A 21,046-nucleotide genomic window follows, 5' to 3' on the forward strand; every position below is an offset into this window, starting at 1 on the left:
TCCTATTGTGTTAAAATGCAGAAATAAAAGAATTATAAATAACTAAACAATTACAAAATAACAATTAAATATAATAAAAATACTATATTATTGTTGTTGTTGTTATTATAACTAATAATAATAGTTGATTAATTTTAATTAAATATATTATGCTATACTAATAAATAATTTATTATTAAATATTATAAAATAAATATATTTTGAATATTTTATACTAATATATTTATTGGGCAAATGTTAGTGTTTAATGTTTGTGTGAAAAAGTTTATGGACAAGATTAGTATATTTCCTATTATTATGTTTAAATTTTTTAATTTCTATCGTGTTAAAAAGCAAAATAAAACAAACAGTAGCTAAAAGTTAATCAGAAGACTATCAACCGCATAGCAACACTCCAGCAACCATCCAGAAAAAAACTCAAGCTCAAGCATTATCTCTCATTTTCTTCCGAAAACATAAAAATCTGGACCTGTTGGAATGAAATTGTTGCTAATTGCTAGCCATTAATTGCAGCTAAACTGCAATTATCAACTTGAATCCCTGTTGACATGCTTATAGGCTGTTAGGTTCTGGCCGCACATTGTTTGCAGCAGTGTAGGGTTTGTTTGCACTGCTGATATGTGAGAATTTAACTGAGACCAGGCGCAAACACAGCACTATTTCCATCAAACATTATTCATTAACACTGATTTCCCATCTGCTGCCTCCTGAATATTCATGAAGTAGGCATGGCTTGCTAATGAGGGCGGTCAGTTCTAGAATGTGCTGGAGGATAGAAGCTAATAACAATCAGCTGATGACTGATGATTAAAGTATGAAGTCATAATATACTAGAACACATTCTCGCAGAGACACATGAATGGGCACGGCCTGATTTGAATCCAGAAGCGTAACTCCAGAGGACAAGGATATGTGTCAGCAAAAACTGTGCTAATAATCCTCAGCTGCTGGTCAAAATAGATGGCTTTTAACTAAACCATTCAAATCAAAACATGGCATAGTCCTAAATCTCAACATATCTAATCCAACACTGCCACACTATGGAGTGGATCATTTGCAAATTCAGCCTCAGAATCTGTTGCTCGTCGTGTTAGCATGCTAACATCCAGAAGCCTGTTGCCATCGCTGTAAGGCTGCAAATCCCAAATGATGGCTAATTACAGGCACCTAATTTATCCATGTTCATCTCTGCTATGAGACAAATCAGAAAACACTAAAGCATAGAGGGATTTGAAAGAAGAATCAGCACCTTCCTGTGAAACTATGCCTGCTTTATATTTAGCAACAAGCCTGAGAAGATTCAGTCTCTCAGACCTACTAAGAGAGAAACACTCCTCTGTTCAAAAGAATCTATCTGTGTATATCAATACATAATTTTTTTTGTATTAGATATACAGATGTCTGTCTATCTATCTATCTATCTATCTATCTATCTATCTATCTATCTATCTATCTATCTATCTATCTATCTATCTATCTATCTATCTATCTATCTATCTATCTATCTATCTATCGTACATATAGTTAAATATAAATATAAAACCTTAAATATAAAAACTTGTGTCTTGCTAAAGTGCAGTTCGTCTCATATGTAAATTAGTCTCTATGGGCCGCAGGGCCTCATGGGTTCACCTCGCCCCGTAACCTGCACCTGCACTTCTGGGAGGTGTGTGTGTGTGTTTTGTTTTGCTGACTAATATCAGTTAACAACCCAGCTGCTTGAGGCATCTTAATATGTCTACTAGCCCAAAACAAACACTACAGTACATACTCAGTATTTTCTTCACTATACAGATGGTCTTTTATGATCCTGTTTCTCCACTTCCAGTAGATGTTGAAAACAACACATAATATTGCAATTGTCTGATTTAACACAACACACATTGTTCTCCACCATCACACTGTCTCAACCAGTCAAGACAGTATAAAGGATAATAAATCCTGCAGAAGCATGTGTTGAGTGTTTCTGTGAGTTGAGATAGGTGAGGCAGTGCAGTATTTGTGTAAATGAGTGTAATTATGGCTTCAGCGCTGGCTCGTTTGGCTCAGTTTCTGATACGGTGTGTTTCTGTGTAATGTCGAGGGTCTCTGCATGTCGTGCAGAAGCTCAGAGCTTCTGATGATCAGAAGATCTTGCTTCTGTATGTATTTGATCACCACAACAAAACACATTAGACAAGAGCTAGAGAGAGACAGAGAGACACAGAGAAAAACAACACACTGAAACCACAAAAGCCTGTTTACTGTATGGTAACACTGAGAAACTAGACCAGAGATCATAAAGATAACTAAATTGGCACTACCTTAAGACTTCTGCATGGTGGATAAAGTATAATAGGCTGAAAACATCTAAAACACAACAATGAAAGAGCGACTCGGATAACAGATAGATCGTCAGGATGGGCGCTTTTGATTTGGGCCAGTATGTAACCACTCAAAACAATGTTCAGTTTTTTTTTTGTTTGTTTTTTTTTACATAACAACTATTCAGCCTCAAAGTAGGGATGTATAACATTTGAATTGCTGCAGTTAGACATAACTGAAAACAAAGACAATAAAGAAATTAAATTTGTGCCCACTGAGATCACAAAGCAATACTGACATATCATAATTATTTATTTACAATAATAATAGTAATGATAAATTATTATTATGAATATTAACACATACATTGTTTAATTATATTTTACTTCTATTTTTAACACAATAAAATTAAACTATTACTTATTACTACTACTACTACTACTATATGATATTAAAATTCCATTGTGATAAAAAATGCAGAAATAAAAGAATTATAAATAACTAAACAATTACAAAATAACAATTAAATATAATAATAATACTATATTATTGTTGTTGTTGTTATTATAACTAATAATAATAGTTGTTAATTTTAATTAAATATATTATGCTATATACTAATAAATAATTTATTATTAAATATTATAAAATAAATATATTTTGAATATTTTATACTAATATATTTATTGGGCAAATGTTAGTGTTTAATGTTTGTGTGAAGAAGTTTATTGACAAGATTAGTATATTTCCTATTATTATGTTTAAATTCTTTAATTTCTATCGTGTTAAAAAGCAATATAAAACAAACAGTAGCTAAAATTTAATCAGAAGACTATCAACCGCATAGCAACACCCCAGCAACCTCAAGCATTTTAACTCAAGCTCAAGCATTATCTCTCATTTTCTTCCGAAAACATAAAAATCTGGACCTGTAGGAATGAAATTGTTGCTAATTGCTAGCCACTTAATTGCAGCTAAACTGCAATTATCAACTTGAATCCCTGTTGACATGCTTATAGGCTGTTAGGTTCTGGCCGCACATTGTTTGCAGCAGTGTAGGGTTTGTTTGCACTGCTGATATGTGAGAATTTAACTGAGACCAGGCGCAAACACAGCACTATTTCCATCAAACATTATCCATTTACACTGATTTCCCATCTGCTGCCTCCTGAATATTCATGAAGTAGGCATGGCTTGCTAATGAGGGCGGTCAGTTCTAGAATGTGCTGGAGGATAGAAGCTAATAACAATCAGCTGATGACTGATGATTAAAGTATGAAGTCATAATATACAAGAACACATTCTCACAGAGATACATGAATGGGCACGGCCTGATTTGAATCCAGAAGCCAGAGGACGAGGATATGTGTCAGCAAAAACTGGACGTTCCTCTGCTGCTGGTCAAAATAGATGGTTTTTAACTAAACCATTCAAATCAAAAAATGGCATAGTCCTAAATCTCAACATATCTAATCCAACACAGCCATACTATAGAGTGGATATTTGCAAATTCAGCCTCAGAATCTGTTGCTCGTCGTGTTAGCATGCTAACATCCAGAAGCCTGTTGCCATCGCTGTAAGGCTGCAGATCCCAAATGATGGCTAATTACAGGCACCTAATTTATCCATGTTCATCTCTGCTATGAGACAAATCAGAAAACACTAAAGAATAGAGGGATTTGAAAGAAGAATCAGCACCTTCCTGTGAAACTATGCCTGCTTTATATTTAGCAACAAGTCTGAGAAGATTCAGTCTCTCAGACCTAGTTAGAGAGAAACACTCCTCTGTTCAAAAGAATCTATCTGTGTATATATATCAATACATTTGTATTAGATATAGACAGATAGATGTCTATCTATCTATCTATCTATCTATCTATCTATCGTACATATAGTTAAATATAAATATAAAACCTTAAATATAAAAACTTGTGTCTTGCTAAAGTGCAGTTCGTCTCATATGTAAATTAGTCTCTATGGGCCGCAGGGCCTCATGGGTTCACCTCGCCCCGTAACCTGCACCTGCACTTCTGGGAGGTGTGTGTGTGTTTTGTTTTGCTGACTAATATCAGTTAACAACCCAGCTGCTTGAGGCATCTTAATATGTCTACTAGCCCAAAACAAACACTACAGTACATACTCAGTATTTTCTTCACTATACAGATGGTCTTTTATGATCCTGTTTCTCCACTTCCAGTAGATGTTGAAAACAACACATAATATTGCAATTGTCTGATTTAACACAACACACATTGTTCTCCACCATCACACTGTCTCAACCTGTCAAGACAGTATAAACGATAATAAAAATAAAACCTGGCCCACCGGATGCCAAGAAGCATGTGTTGAGTGTTTCTGTGAGTTGAGATAGGTGAGGCAGTGCAGTATTTCGGCCAGTGGCCCACCGGATGCCAGGCACACCAGATGGAGTCTCCACACCCGTCTTCTGGGCTCAGTTTAGTGCCAGCTTTTCAAATCGGACTCTAATGTGCAACCTACTAAGGGGGATGACATAATATTTTCATCAGCTTCCGCAACTCTTGGTTTCAGAAAACAAATTCAAAACAAGACAATTAAGTATGACATCATACTTTTCTCAGAGTTAGTGCTAAAACATTTCCAAGTGTAAACAGAAACAAAACAGAGAAGTATTTAAAGGGATACTCCATCACGAAATGAAAATTTTGTCATTAATCACTTCCCCCCCACCCCCATGTCGTTCCAAACCCATAAAAGCTTTGTTCGTCTCTCCATATCACCGTATGCTCTTCTGTATCATCCGCACCACAAGGATGTGCTGTTTCTACATGTATTTATCTTTGATATGAAAGAAAACAGCGCATCCTTGTGGCGCAGATGACACAGAAGAGCATACACAGTGTACGGTGATATGGAGAGACACAGAGGAGACTGTTGACAAAGGAATTGTTGAATAAAGTCATTATTTTTGTTTTCTTCGCTTACAAAAAGTATTCTCGTCGCTTCATAACATTACAGTTGAATCACTGATGGCAGATGGACTATTCTGACGATGTCTTTCATACCTTTCCTGGACCTTGACACTGTTATTTATTTGGCAGTCTATGGGACAGTCACAAGCCTCCCGGTTTTCATCCAAAATATCTTAAATTGTGTTCTGAAGATGAACAAAGCTTTTACGGGTTTGGAACGACATGGGAGTAAGTGATTAATGACAAAATTTTCATTTTGGGGTGGAGTATCCCTTTAAGAACCCATTTTGCTTTATAGGATTCAGATGTTAAAAAAGTAATAATTTATATTTTAGTTGAATCCTGGCTCTAATCTATTTTATTATTTATAGTTATATACTTATTAATGATATTTTTAATAACATTCAACAATACCATCTTACATTACAACTACATGTTCTGAGTTTGTATTGTAAATGAATGCATTCATTCATTCATTAATAAAGAATGCTGGTCAATTTCCTCTACCTATAAATGTGTAAAATATGTGATATCAACAAGTCATGTCTTCAACACACCATTTTTCCAGGCAAATTAAATAAAACAAAACTTGTTTGCCATTGCAACAAAATTAAATGTGTGAGGAAATGATAAGTCACGCAACATCGAACACAGTTATGAATAAGCCGTGTTTTCTCTATGACTGTGTTTGGCGTGTCCTTGCATTCTCAGGAACGGATTCTTCACCGAGACAGATCTTCACAGATACCAGACTCATTCACACTTCCGTTTACACATCTGTCATGTGGTTTAACACATCACTGCATGTGTCATGAGAAAATAGGGAGTTATTTTCATGGACTCAATTCGTCAATACAAATATAAACTATTTAAAGATCACTTGATATCTAAGTTACAGTTTTGTGGCCTTTAGTTCATGTGTGTTAGGTTTGAGGCTGACATTTACACTGAAAATTATTTCTGAAGGATCATGTGACACTGATGTGACTTAAGTAATGTGACTTAAGACTGGAATAACAGCTGCTGAAAATTCAGCTTTGCATCAAAGGAATAAATTATTATTTTATTTTGGGCCACTTTCATTCTGGCATTTTTTTAATAAATAAATAAATAAAAAAATTAATTCATAAATAAATTAAAATTGTTAGAATAAAACAAACTCAATAAAATATTATATATCACTATTTAGTTATATTGTAATGTATAATAAATACAGTATTGTAGATCATTCAATATATACATTTTTAATTGCATTATATCTAATGATATATTTATATTTCCAGTTGCACTCTGGCGATATATTTTATTATTTATAATTTTACACTTATTTTTAATAATATATTTAACAAATATATCTATATTACATTGTGACAATATTATGATAATATAATCTTACAGTGACATTCTGAGTTTGCATTGTAAATTGTAACTGAAAAGAAATAACTTGTTTCAAGTATCAACATGGTAAACAAAAACAAAAATCAATGGTATTTACAAAACCAATCTGGATTGTAGAATTCAAATATATATATATATATATATATATATATATATATATATATCAATAATATAATTACTGTTAATTAAATATAACAAAACCTGCTTATTAAAATACTAAACAGTTATTTTAATTTATAATATTATTTCACAACATTACTGTTTTTACTGTATTTTTGATCAAATAAACGCAGCATTGGTGAGCATTATTATAAATTTTAATTGCTCCACACTTTTGGCCGGCGGTGTATATAATGCATGCTCCTAAAATTTGACAAAATTAACTCTTACTACTACTACTACTACTACTACTACTACTAATAATAATAATATATATATATATATATATATATATATATATATATATACCTATATATATATATATATATATATATATGATATGATAAATATATATATAATAAATAAATAAAAATAAATAACTAAATCAGTTTAATTATTTGTCTTCCCGGGAAAAAGAATAAAAACTCTTTATGACTCATCCTGCACTACACAGATTTTTATCCAATCAAATGCTCCCTGGAATGAGAATGTCCCACCCCCTAAAACCACATGTGATTAGCCAATTTTGTTTGTTTTTAAAGTTTCAACAGGAAACGTTTTCAAAGTTTCCTGTTTCAACAGGAAATACCTCAACACAGGGAATCAAGTGATTTTAATGGGGTCTTTAAAATAAATAGTTGCTAACACAAAACACACACACACACACACACACACTCTCTCTCACACACACACACACACACAAAATAGTACTTTCAAGTCATCACAATTTTGTACTATAAAGAGCCACTACAAAGATTCAACCAAAACATGTTGGTAGGACAAGTTCTCTGATTCTTAATGGATGATGAATTCACCCATTATCTGTGTGTGGGCTGCAAATCAAGTCTTGGATAAACAGTGCATCAGATGTGACATTTTGTTCCAGCCTGATGTCATGATGTCTGGTCTTAACACTTGTTCTCTAGTCATGACTGATGAGGTAAGAGGCTTATTCAGTACACTGAGTCTGCGGTACATTTGCCAAACCAGATATATTATGATAATTTGCTCAGCTGTAAACTGAAAACCTCTTTTGATTTTCCTTTACAAGACAATGTTGCCACACAAATTGTGAGTCTAAATGGCTGAAAGGTCAATGAAAGCCTCATCTCACAATAAAATAGATTTAAAAAAAAATGAATCACAGCAGTAAACACTCTCAGATCACTTAGAGTGTGCTAATGGCTCAGCTGTGTGTGAAAAATATTATTATAGTCTGTTACATAATATCATCATTTTCATGGATATAATACATGCAATATGAACATATGAAAGTATAGCATGCTAAACTATTTTAATTACTGTAGGCCACACGTTCTGAGTGGAATTTAGTTATCTCAGAATTTTTTTAATTAGTTTATTAGTTTTATTTATTTATTTATTAGTAATTTTTTTATGAATAAAAATAATAATAATAATAATTATTATTATTTATTTAATAAAATCATTTATTTAAAATATTATATATTAGTTATTTAGACTGATTTTGTGAACTGGATCAACTGATTCATTGAAATGTTATGACTCAAAAGAATAATTCATTTACAAATCGGACACAAGTTCTATAATAAACTCAATTGTCAAGATTTTCAGTGAATATATTCTGTTTAAAATGTTTAAAATCTTATACAGCACCATTAAGATTCACTGGTTTCTGACTATACTGAACAGTTCTAGTATTAGTTCCCTAATTTCTGTGAAAAGAAATTATTAAAGAGATGAAATGGATATCAACCACAAACACGTCTTATTATTATAAGCATATGTTCCAGAATGTTACACACACCATGGAGTTTGTAAAGGGATACGGTTACACTGGACACTGATCCGCAGTCACGGGACGTGCTTCTGCTGTCGCAACCTGCTCGAAAGCAGCAGATTCAGTGACTGAATTTCAATGCAGGGTAGAAAAGGCTATTCAGCCTCTGAATCAATCACTCACTTCCCATCTCTCCTCCTTCAGCCACAATGCTAAGCTTGTATGTGTGTGTTGGTATGGCTGCAAAAGCCGGACGGAAGTAAGGGAAAGAGAATACGTACCGGATCTGCTGAAGGCTCAAGCCATTATCAAGAGCATTTAAATGTGTTTGGTAATAACTCCAGTCGTACAAGGTACAAGCAAACAATTGATTCAAACCTCTCAGTGTTCATTATTTCACAGCCACTGTTAGATAATAATCAGGATTCCATTAAAGCTTAATGAGAATATTTAAAAGGATAGTTCATCATTTACTCGCTTCACTTTATTCAAACCCCTATGACTTTCTTTCTTCTATGATTTGTGCATTAAAAGTTCATTATTTTAGTGTAATTATAGTATTAGAAATACTTGAATAATTAATAGAAGAAATACTTGTATTTAATTTTATAGTCTGTTCATTTTGTTTCTCACAGAAAGCTATCATATTATATCATATATCCCATCATATCAAAAAACCCATCATATCAAAAATTACAAAATATTTTATATAAAATATATCCCATCATATCAAAAGATGCAGCATATTGTGCATAAGTAGTTATATCATATGGACTACTTTTACAGTATATATTTTTTTTTTTTGTAATTTTCAAGCTTGACAGCCTTAATCTTCATTCACTTGCATTAAACTGAAAACAGAATATTCCTCAAAAAATTAATCTTTTGTGTTCCACAGAAGAAATATTTGAAACAATGAGTACGATGACTCGTTCTTTAAAGGAGAACTAAGCATTTTGGCTGAGGATTCTGGCAGAATGACGAAGAACTGCTTTGAAATGAGTGATTAGCCTTTACTAGCTGAAAAAACATCTATCTGCATACTTGATTCCTTTTCAAAACTGTGGCATTTGAGGAAATGGTTTCATTAATTTTAGATGGGTTTATTAATGCAAGTTCATCCGACACATTAGTGAGATCTGTACAAATATTCCCAAAGATCAATGAGGTCGGCTGCGGTGGATCCATCTCGTCTCTCATGTGAGGAATTGGATGCCTGATTTTGGCAGAGTGGGGTTAAGTGTCATGAGGAAAGTACTTTTCATCACCCCCTCCTTCCATTACTAACTCTGTCTCTGACGCCTCGACTCGTGAGGCACGTGACGGCATCTTGGTATGTCTGCAGCCGCCCGTCAGACCCATCTGGGCGTGTAAGTGTTTGTTCCACCAGCTGACAGAAAACTCAAAAATCCACTTCTCACTGCAGCAGCAAATGATGCAGCCAGCAACAGTGGTGTAGGCTAAATTTCTTTTTGCTCTTTCCCTGGGAATATTATTTTGTTTATGTAGTTCAAATCAATTTCCATGCATAACAGTTAACCCACAGCAACTAAACGTGTCCAACATTTTTTTTTCCAAATTAAATGGTCCGGTAAGCACAAAGATGCTGATTTGTGTAAAAATTCAATGACCAATTATCACATTTGTCAAAAATCGGTAATTGAGCTCCGTTTGTTGTTTGGTTTGGAGTGAATGGAGAAACACATTATCAATTCCAATTCAGTCCGAAATAAAATCCCTAGCTAATGTCTGTAAATGGTGAAATTTTCCCACATACTGTAAAACAGTTATTGTCCAAAAAGACGTAAAGTCAGAAAATGGACTTTTCATTTTAGCATTTTTCATAAGCACGGCTACAGTCCAATCCTGTTCTAGCAAAGATGCTGTGTTTAGGCCTGGGCTCTCCACAGATTGGCAAGGGAACAGACAGAACCAAAAAGCCTTAGAACACACCGGCAGCGCCAGAACTCTGCCCCACAACTTCTCTCGTTCTTTCAACTTTTCTCTCGTTGTGTCTCTTTCTTGTTCCTGTCCTACTTTTCAGCCATCTGAACAAGAGCTCAGCTAATACAACATCGGTTGACCCAAATCTACGAGGGGTCTATCAGGTGATATACATGTCATAGACAAGTCCAAAGATTTCCCCAAGTGAAACGTAGTTTGTTATAGAGCGTCATATGGAGGCAGGTGCAATTTAGAGGCAAATGAGGTTTCAGCAAAAAATTTTACTCCAGCATGTAGTTTAATGACTTATGGCTAGAAATGGATGTTTTATATTTCTTATTTAGGGCCCTATGTTTTCCAGAAATTGCGGACAGAACTGTAGAATTCAGTCATAAAAATGCAATTTACAATATAACACTATGTCACTGGCTTTTGGATTATTAAATCAAAAGTAGGGCTTTACAATGTTATATGGACTAGTGTCTGTGAATATTAAAGTGCAAAAAGAGTGCTATTTAAATATGAAACTCTTTTGCATGTATCTGTGAATGAGCTGAATCAAGCATGCATGACGCTCCTGTCGTCCTAATTTTATGAGAATGCAAACACATAAACTTCAAACACAGCTGCTCTGAGAGTCATTTCACCAGCACCATTTCATTTGGTAAAACTATTGTTGTATCATATACACACAGAAACTCAAAGGTCTTCATAACAACCTTTAAAAAAAGAAAAATTCTTAAGAAGTATCATTTTCCAATAGTAATACCCTGCCGGTATAACAAAACAATGCTAGTTTGGTCGATTTTGCTAATGTATGTTAGCAAAAACACAAGCTAACATGATCTTGACAGCAAGAAGTAATGCCTTTAATGGCTGAGAGATCTTACAGCATCTGACTGATGACATCATCCAATGTTTACAGACAGTGTGGGTGAGGGTTGATCAGTTCTCCACTTTGCCGGTTCTCCATTGCTTGAAGAGTCAACTTCAAAAATATATAGTTAGGTTTGGTGCACAAAAACTCGCTGTTGTCTCCTGAGAGAGTGCTGATGGAAAACAAAGGCTCAGTGGGACATTGGGTGGAGATGACGTGTCTGTTGAGCTCGCTTTGCCTGCTGCGTGTCAGTTTGTGTCTGGGCTGTCATTTTCTTGCACCCATCCCCCATGACAGAGTAAACACCACAGTACGAATGTCACCGCTGGCCACTGGCCCGTCATGTGCGTGTGTTTGTCCAACGAGGGTGTGTTTGTGCCAAAACTCCCTGCGTCCCTCTTGATTGAATTTTCACTGCCACTTATGTGTCTCAGTGTGGCTTTCTTCCAGATACAATTGACATTGTCTCACTCTTCCTTAAGAGAAGAGCCCAAACATCCTTATCCTTCACTCATCCTTCATCCTCCTCTTTTTTGCCTTTCCCTTCTCTCATGCTACTGAGAGATGCTTTCAGTCTCAGACTGTTTTAATTCATGTCCTACTTCTGCCTAGCTGAAGTATGCAAAAATCCTCCAAATGTAGTGGAATTGCCTACTTACTTCCAGTGAATATAATATAGAAAGAATATCAAGTTCACCTGACTGCTCCTCACTCATTAGATCTGAATGCAGTTTTGCAGTATACTGATCTGTACTCTAGACTGGATTCACTGAGAAATAAAGCTTGTCACACTTGTAACTGCATTTAGAGGATATTCACAAAAATGCATTTATATTATATATATATATTATATATATAATATATATCACTACTGTTCAAAAGTTTAGAATCAGCAATATTTTTTTGAAAGAAGTTTCTTAAACTCACCAAGGCTTCATTTATTTGATTGAAAATACAGTAAAAAAATAAATAAAAAATACGGTAATATTGTGCATTTTAATTTAAACTTTTTTTCCCGTTACTCCTTTTTTATTTCTTCTAGCCATTACTCCAGCCTTCAGTGTCACACAATCCTTCATAAATCATTCTAATATGCTGACTTTATCAAGAAACATATTATCAATGTGTTTAGGCAACTTGGGACATTTTTCCTAGTCATTTCAATGGTAAAAAGTGTCCCACTTTACCTGAATTCACCTCTATATATTCAAGCTATGGAGCCTCACCCTTTGTTGTCTAATGAGAATAATAATAATAATAATAATAGTGAAAAACATGCCAATTACAATAGGGCTTTAGTAGAGGCCTGCACTGGAGTATTGAGTGTGCATTGAGCAAGCATAGTATGCATAGATGCCATAAAGAGGGCACTCATGAGCATCCTTCTGCAACCCAAAATGACAAATAGGACACGCCATGGTCTTGTGGAGGCCATTAGATAGCCATTAGCTAGTAAAAGTCGAGATAAATGGTGTTCACAACTCATTTCCTTTCCAAAAATGTAGGAAAATGGCCATTACATACTAGGATAGAGGTAAAATAAGGTGACCTCAACTGAAAGGGAAAGAGTTATTACATTTTGCTGGAAGATTTTTTTCATTGCAATAACGTGCAACAATGACTCTTTCCCAAAATTACACATTCATTCCCAACAAAGGGCACAATTTAGCTGTCCTTTTAAAGCTAATCTAACACCACCCCTTCACAAACTTTAGCTATTGTTCATAAAACAGATAAGCCGGTGTCAAATAAAGACAAAAGCAAAAAACAGCCTCTTACAAAGTGCCTTTACTCCTCCACAATTAGGAGATACACAGAGAGTTGTTGATAATGTTAGCACTGTTAATGCTAGCATGTGTGGCCGTCACTTAAAGCAAAGGGAAACGTAGCACTCATGTGCGAGATGCTTACTACATCGCAAAGTCAACTAAAGCTAGAGACAACAAACTAAATATGTATGACTATAGTAGCAAAGTGGATGAAATTAAAGGCACAACTTCTCAATTTTACTTAGGTAACTCTCTAACAGCTAGCACAACCCACTATTAGCATGCTAACTGTAAGTGTATTTTATCTTTGAGACAAAGCAGCATGAAGACATAATAACAACTACTAAACCTCTTTGGCAACATAACAAACAAAGAATTATTTAGTTCTGAAATCATTGGGAGTGAATGAAATATCCTACTCCTTAAAATTCATGCTGATGTGATGACATATGCTAACAACATTAATATTGCAACATCATGTAAAACACAGGGTCCACTTGTGACATCAAATATTCAAAGTGCATTAATGGTAAGTTAAAAATCATTAATGCTTTTACTGAAAGCCCCATTCATTCCTGCAGCTGTTCCTGAAATACAATGAAATCAATGCTAATATCGTTTCCACATCCTACACAAATGAAAACATCTTGTAGATTCCTGTAAATGCATCAGTGTTTGAGTCACATGAGTCGAATGAGAGTAACCTGTTTAACTGCAAAACCATCATCAAGTTTTTTCAGACCCACACAGAATGAAACATTTTCACATTTTCTGAGGAAAAATCTGATGATTAGATTTACATACAGCAAAAAATGTAAATTCAGAGAATTGGTTCAATTCTGGTAATTACACCATATGCATATTTCTTCATTTAATTTGAGGTCAATCAGATTAAATGTATGGAGACTTGTTTCTGACATGGGATTAAAAAATAAAATCTCACAATTCAAACCTGAAGTCAAAATTGCACGATATAAACTCAGAATTGTGAGATAAAAAGTTGCAATTACCTTTTTTTAATTTTTGGGGGAAAAACTCAAAATGAACCAAAACAAAAGTCAGAAGTGCAAGATTTAATCAATTCTGTGGAAGACATGAAAAATAAACATATTGTGAGAAAAAAAATTCAGCTTATACCTCGTGATTTTACTTTTTTTGCTTTTACTCTTTTTGTTCTTTCAGAATTGCTAGAAACAAATTCTGAATTGTGAGATATAAATCCAGAATCAGAAAGACATCATAATTAAAATTCATTTTTTTATTCTACAGCAGAAACTGGCTTCCGTAAAAATGCGTGCAATTTAGTTAGATCCTTCAAAAAGCATCTAAATCATCACAAGACCCCAAACAAATTCATAACCTCTACCTTAAAAGGTCAAAGCACAGAGCTGGTCTCAGAACTGTGACCTTCGGTAACCCTGTCCTCATACCTCCATCATAAGAACTTCTCACCCTGTCCATCTCCAGTACGTTCTTCAGCCTCACGCCAGCCCGTCCTGACCTGACCCAGCATCTTTAGGACTGAGGGGCATATTTAACTTGTCAGGTTCTCCATCTGATAGCTGCTGTTCCTGGTCCAGTCTCTGAGCTGTCAGCCAGATTCCTCACCACACTTTGAGTTGCTCCACAGACTGTCAGTCACATCTGAAGGTTGACTCTCCCTTCGGCTTATGAGAACAATCTGATCTTTCTTAAGGACATCTCTGCTAGGTTTATATATATATATATATATATATAATATATATATATATATATATATATATATATATATATAGATTTATATATTGTTGCATTCTTGTTTAGCATCCTTGCGATTATTCAAATTACACGCTATACTTTCCAATACTCAACCAACTCTATATAATTTGTAATACCTTTCCATTCCATGCGAGTTTTTCCATTTTGCAAGTGATTCGTTATACTTTGTAATACTTCACCAACTTTAGGGAATGAGTGCTGGCACACAATAGAATAGGAGTGCAATAATTCTGTCTAAAATATAAATTTTGCTTGAATATTTACATAAAAAGTAAATATAAAATTCTGTCTGTAACACAGCTATTATTATAAGAGGAGTAAAGGGACTATTGTAATTGAGTAAACGTAATATAGCCTTATTACTCTCTCGTACTAGTGTTTTTTTTTTGTTTTTTAATAATAATAGGATGATTTCTGAAGAATATGCTTGAAAGTGAACGAGGACTGGGGTTGTCAAACTCCAAAATGACATGCAATTTCCATTTTTGGTTGAACAATTCCTTTCACGAGATTTCCGAGTACTTGCTGATTTCCCCTGGGATGACGTGGGATTAAAAACACTGATAGAGCCCCTGCTTAGTGACCTCACAGAGCCTCTCCATTTCAGAGATCCTACCATGACAGTTCAAATCCCACAGATCCTCATGCTACTCCCTCTCAGAATGGCCTCATTCAGGACATCCCATCGAAAGCTTTAGCTTCAGTAACAAATACCTACACAAACAGATCAGTCTCAGACTTAAAATTGATGCCTCCCATTATCTCCATAAATAGGAGCGAAAACAACGTTATGCAGTTAAGAACTATAAAATCAAGGTCCAATATAAACACTAAGCAAGTGCCAAATGAGTGCAAAATAATCTTTATGATGAGTAAATCATATTTACAATTATTTATTAGATTACTTACATCTTAATATAAAAACATATGTAATAAACATTATGCAAAACAGAGTTGGCTGGTTAAGTTAATATTTCCTTTAAAAATTTTTTGCCATTGGCAGGTTTGGTAAAAAGTTCATTTCAAACCCTGAAAGAAATGCATCAGGAAATCAGAAATTATTCTGTTCAGTATACTTCAATTGCATATTTTTACATTTTGATGGAAAAAGTCTGAAGATAAATAAAGACAAATACGCTTTTTATGTGATAAACATGCACAATAAGTGCACAATACTATATAAATTATATTATATATTCATATTTATATATGATATTATATTATGTTATGTTATGTTATGTTATGTTATGTTATGTTATGTTATGTTATGTTATGTTATAAAGTTCCTGTGTGGCTTGATTTGGCAATGAAAGTATACTGGCAAGTATTTTCTTGATTTGTCCTTTTCTCCCTGAAAATATAGCAAACAGGCACAATGTGTAAAAAGGTATATGGGGTCACTTTTTATGTTGACTAATACTAATACTTGTACATTGCACTGAATTTTAATTTGAAGTATACATTTATAATAAACACACACAAACAAACATATTTTATTAACAGTTTATAATTATAGTTTCTGTGTTGCTTGTGGCCATGAAACTACACTGGCAAGCTTTTTCTTGATTTGTCTGGTGTATCTGAGTCTCCATATGCATGGCCCGACCCGAGATTAGAGTCAAAGAATGTGAACGAGACAGATCTCAGGAAATTTTAGTCATCACAGAATGACCCGGCCCATCTAGAAAAGCACTCCCTGACCTGCACAACCCTTTCTGATGTTCTCCCTCCTCCTGCTGTCTTTTCAATCCCTTCATTCCATACTCTCTCTCTCTCTCTCTCTCTGGACCACAATCCCTTTCGCCCTCTGGGTGACCTCTTCTCTGCCTGTGGACAGACCACTTAACATTGCTTCCCCACCTGTGGAGCGGCAGAGGGAGCGCGTAGCACTTCAAAGCCCGATGCAGTGATTGAGCACTGATTGCTATGGGCCACTCATTTCATCTCATCTCAAGGACTAAAACTTCTGGAGAATGAATGAGATGGAATGCTGCGTAAAATCAGACAGAATCTACCTTTGATGGGATGAGCTTCCTTTGTAAGCCTATTTGAGCAACACTGAAATGGTCCTTACAACATTTACATAGCCAAACAATCAAAAAAGGACAATATATTACAGTTCTCTGTACAACTATATTTAACCTGCTTTCATGTTGATACTCTAAATATAGTCTAGTCTAAAAACATGGAGGTTGTTAAAGAATTACATCTTACGAAAAAACAGTATATTAAATTTTCCCTCACTCTTAATTACATTTACATTTGTTATTGGCAGATACTTTGCTACTACGGGGACTTTTCTTCTAAAGTGCATACAATGTGTTTATGCCAATAATTAGTTCATGGAAAATGAAATTTGATTTGATTTGCCAAGTTTGACTGTGTAAAGGCAGGGAGAAATGACTGGAAATTTCTCAAATGGACCAGAATTTAAATGAATTCAAAACTCTCAGAAGACTTATGAGAGGTTATAGAATATAGCAGACAAATATGTATGGACTAACGTTTATGGTACACATGGTTTCTTTTGGGACTTAAAATCGACTGGTTACTATATGTTCACTCTATGGAAAAGAGCAGCAGGAACAGTCTTCAAAACAACTCTAATATTGAGTTCTACCAAAAGACCAAAGTATATTTCAGTTTTTACATGTACACTGGGGTGTGTGTATACAGTGCAAATTTCAGTGTAAATTTCACCATAATATGCGTGTACTGTACGTGTGTCACCCAGTTTTTCTAGCCACGCTTAAAGGGTTACTCCAAAATGGAAATTTTGTCATTAATCAAATCAAAGCGTAAATACACGTAAAAAATGTATCCTTGTGGCACAGCTGACACAGAAGAGTGAAGCCACCTGCGTACTGTTTAGAATTGTCAAAATGGCGCTACGCTGATTTGGAGAGACACAGAGGAGAGGAATTGTTGAATAAAGTCATTATTTTTGTTTTCTTCATTTACAAAAATATTCTCGTCACTTCATAATGTTACGGTTGAATCGCTGATGGCAGATGGACTATTCTGACGATGCTTATCATACTTTCCTGGACCTTTATTTGGCAGTCTATGGGACAGTCTCAAGCCTCTCGGTTTTCATCCAAAATTTCTTAAATTGTGTTCCGAAGACGAACAAAGCATTTACGGGTTTGGAACGACATGGGGGTAAGTTATTAATGACAAAATTTTCATTTTGTGATGGTGTATCCCTTTAAGGCCTGTTCACACCAAGGTTGATAAATATAACAATAAATATGTAATCTTAAAAAATGTTCTAAGCATTAAAGAGTCTTACTTTCAAAATGTTTGTTTTTCCAGCTAATGAATGATACAATTTTTACAGCCAATCAGAATTCCCAGGACTTTAAATCGTTTGAGCATTTAAAGCGCCAGGTGACAAAACTTCACACTAAGGAAAAGTGGTTCTTTCAAGAACTGTTCACTAAAAGGTTCACTTCTGTGGCCCTTAATGGCTTCACCAGCCTGAGGTTTCTGGTTTGGTGCCTTGCCCTGATCATCCCATCTGTCTTTAAATCATCCACCTTTCTCTGTTTTGGAAAACAAACCTTGCAGACTGGGTCAATAGGGGCATGTTGGATTGTATGACAGCATCTGAAACAATCAAGTCAAGGTCATACGTGTTCTTGTGTGCCACCAACTTGGACAAAACAAGATGAAACGACCAAAAGAGAGGCCATCTGCCTGAAAGAGTGTGGCATGTATGCTGTGAATGTGGAATATTGTCGCGTTTCGGAGGGACCTGTTTGGCCTTTTCATAAATTTCTCCTCAGGGATCAATAAAATATCTCTCTGTCTATTTGCTATTTCCTCATGCTTTGAGTTTAACCTTAAGTTCCTAGTAAGATTTACAGCTGTCAAATGTAGACCAATATTATACGTTTGCATGAGCCTAGTTGTGTTACAGTATCAAAAATTAATATGGCTGAATAATTATTCAGGTGGTTTTAAAAATATTATAGAAATATTTTAATTAAAAAATAAATAATATATTTAAAAAATTATAATATATATAAATAAAATATAAATAATAATATAATAAACTTTTATAATATATATATATATATATATATATATATAAACGTGCAAACTAAATGAAGACAAAACAAAAGAAATGCAGCACACAAACCTTTATAAATCCTGATTGCACATTGCCAGAAAAGTCTTCTGTTACACACAAGCTGTCAATAAGAAAAGAAAATATTTTTCAAAGGATTCAGTGCGCCCAGAGGTGTCAGCAAGTCAGCTGGCGATCTTGTGGGTGCTATTTGATGCTAAAACAATTGGACAAGTGCGTGATAGCCTCAACTCAAACTTCCTGACTGACTGACATTCTTAAGAAACCACAATCACAAAGTATAAGCTCTGTTATACAAGTCAGGAGTCAAATGTCAAAAATCAAAGATACGGTATCAGATTTTACAAACATGCTCTTTTGGCCTACTACAAACATGACCAAGCCACAATATCGCATAAATCTGGCCTTTAAAGTGACAACAAAAAAGTTGATTGTTAATAGTATTAGAAGTAGTAGTAGTAGTAACCCTGGTCATGTGATCTCAAATGGCCTGCACTGTGTAAATAAAAACAAGAGTTTTTTCTTGGAAATGGATCTGAATAGAGTGGTTTTTCTCATCCTTATACGATTAAACAATATTTTGAACAATTCAACAATACACACAGCCTATATTTCCTATCTCAGGAATGAAAACAAAGGTGATCCGTTTCAATTTTAGGAGTAAAATTCAGAAATTTATATTGTGGAAGCAGAATAGTCTCTGTGAGATAATATTTATTTATTTGGTAAAAAGCCACTTTGTGACCTGCAACTAACTAACCATACATTATCCTTTATGTACCTTAATTTACTTGAAATCATTATAAGTCATCTAGAAGTTACATTCGCCTGGTTGAGAACCATGAATCAAGAGTATCCAGTTCATAATTTTACTGATATTTCCAAAACCGCCGTGAATTTATTAAAGACTAAAACTTCACTTGAGCAAAAAATGACTGAGTGCACATTTAAGCTCAATAAAAGAAAAAATACAGAGCCCAACAGCCCGGCTCGGGACCTAAATGCACCATTGGTGGATAGCTAGTAGATTGTTTGCAGGTACCTTCAGCCCACACCATCTATAAAGTAGGCTACATATTAAAAGCATCTATAGATTGAATAACCAAAGAGCATTTCTGACACACATAAACCAAGGCATGCTGATTTCTGCTTGGGACTTGTGCATATAGAGGCAAAAAGCATCCCCCATCATCCTTCTCTCACCTCGAATATTACATATTTGAACATTATTTTATAATCCATAAACGGATTTTTCTGTTCAGCCTGTTACGCAACATTCCCAGCCCATACTGAGATATAGCCATATAATGTGTCTACAGACAAAGAAAATTAAATCCCCAATCATATCGCAATGCATTTGATGGTGAAGCGCCGAAAAGACGCCCTTACCTCAAATCCACCAAAATAATCGGCTATTTATTATCCCACCCAAGTTCATTTGTTCAAACCGGCCTCGATTGGGAAAATAAATAAATAAAAACACTGTATACCCGCAAGATGCGTCTTATAGCGGTCCGGGCACGTACAGAAGACAGGTGCACCTGCCCCGGGTGCGCAGCGATTCCTACAGCTTCTTATTGCACACGGATGCTCCTTATGCCAGCAGGCTTTCATTTAAGACGCATCTTACCGTTCCTCAGTCAGTCCTTAGTGTATTCCTCATCGTCCATATAGCAGTCCGTTCGAGAATGGCTTTAAAATCATATGCCCAGCCCGCTGTATTCTTTCACATCCTCATGTCATTCACTGATGCAGCAGTGGCACCGAAGACACGCCCACCTCATCTCTTACCCCCTCTTGAATGACGTAAAGGAGCAACAGACTCCGCCCACAGCCCACTCTCACGCCTATTGAATGACGTTGTAAATGAGCTTCAGACTCCGCCCACCGTTGGAAAACAGCAGGATTGCTATTGTTTTGTATGAAAACAAAAGGCTATCATAACATTCGGTTATTTAATAACATCTGTTACATAATATAAATAATATCAATAAACTGTTTTTCCACAGTGGTTTTTGTTTTTGCTTAGAATAA

The 21,046-nt window shown here is 34.9% G+C and overlaps 1 protein-coding gene across 3 annotated transcripts in view; it reads right to left on the reverse strand.

Annotated features, from left to right (window-relative positions):
* LOC109046150 (OTU domain-containing protein 7A-like) overlaps positions 1–20,794 on the reverse strand; it is a 65,770-nt gene extending 44,976 nt beyond the window's left edge. The window contains exon 1 of one of the 3 annotated variants that reach the window (XM_042715577.1): positions 20,643–20,794. The gene's annotated coding sequence lies outside the window, so the exon portion shown is untranslated. The other 2 variants (XM_042715578.1, XM_042715579.1) reach the window with 2 other exon arrangements.
* Between the last annotated feature and the right edge of the window lie 252 nt (positions 20,795–21,046).

This window comes from Cyprinus carpio, chromosome A25, assembly GCF_018340385.1.
Source record: "Cyprinus carpio isolate SPL01 chromosome A25, ASM1834038v1, whole genome shotgun sequence".
NCBI lineage: Eukaryota > Metazoa > Chordata > Actinopteri > Cypriniformes > Cyprinidae > Cyprinus > Cyprinus carpio.